This window comes from Mauremys reevesii, unplaced genomic scaffold (assembly GCF_016161935.1).
Source record: "Mauremys reevesii isolate NIE-2019 unplaced genomic scaffold, ASM1616193v1 Contig68, whole genome shotgun sequence".
Taxonomy (NCBI): domain Eukaryota; kingdom Metazoa; phylum Chordata; order Testudines; family Geoemydidae; genus Mauremys; species Mauremys reevesii.
In genome coordinates this window covers 316,110-317,290 of record NW_024100882.1, presented here as the reverse complement: position 1 = coordinate 317,290, position 1,181 = coordinate 316,110, and positions in this window count along the sequence as shown.

Below are 1,181 nucleotides of genomic sequence, written 5' to 3'. Positions count from 1 at the left end.
TAAGATTGCATTGACTTTTCAACAGTTACAAGCAAAACTATTGTTATACAACAAAAACAGTCCCAGGTGTTTTTGATCCTGCTTCTACTTCAGCCTTTCCCACTACATTAGTTAACGGGGATGTGTTATTTATTAGTAGATGCATTTTCTAATAATTTCTTGAAAATGCCCTTAAACAATCCACCATATCTGGAAAATATATGCACACACTGAAAACATTTTTTTTTTATTATGCAGATGCATCCAAAATTTTGTTGTTAAGAAAAAAAGTGCATATTTGCTGAATGTGATTCTGTTACTATCAGCTAGTGTTGTCAGACATTGGTTAAAATATGATCAGATTTTGCCCCCCATTGGTTGGGTAACACTGCACTCCTGGAAGTGGTGGAGGTCTGCAGCAGATGTAGAACTAGTTTCAGTTTTTGTACCTCATGATGGAGTTTGGAATCCCAGTTGCAGGGAGAGAGGGGGGACTCAGAGTTTCTGTAGGCTTGATGTGGATTTTGCACTAGAATTTCATGCTGTGAGAGTCTGCAGGGTTTCTGGTGAGGGGAGCGGGGTCAGACTAGGGCTCGAGAGGGAGGGTAGAATGTGAAGTCTAGGCCATGGGGGCTGAGGAATGCTTGTGTAACAATTTTTTATACTGGGGATTGCATCTTGTCCAAAACAATGTCTGTGAGAAAACTGTAAAGATGATTTGTGATTTTTAAGAACATACATAAGAACATAAGAACGGACGTACCGCGTCAGACCAAAAGGTTCATCTAGCCCAGTATCTGTCTACCGACAGTGGCCAATGCCAGGTGCCCCAGAGGGAGTGAACCTAACAGGCAATGATCAAGTGATCTCTCGCCTGCCATCCATCTCCATCCTCTGATGAACAAAGGCTAGAGACACCATTCTTACCCATCCTGGCTAATAGCCATTTATGGACTTAGCCACCATGAATTTATCCAGTCCCCTTTTAAACATTGTTATAGTCCTAGCCTTCACAACATCCTCAGGTAAGGAGTTCTACAAGTTGACTGTGCGCTGCGTGAAGAAGAACTTCCTTTTATTTGTTTTAAACTTGCTGCCTATTAATTTCATTTGGTGACCCCTAGGTCTTGTATTATGGGAATAAGTAAATAAATTTTCATTATCCACTTTCTCAACATCACTCCTGATTTTATATACCTCTA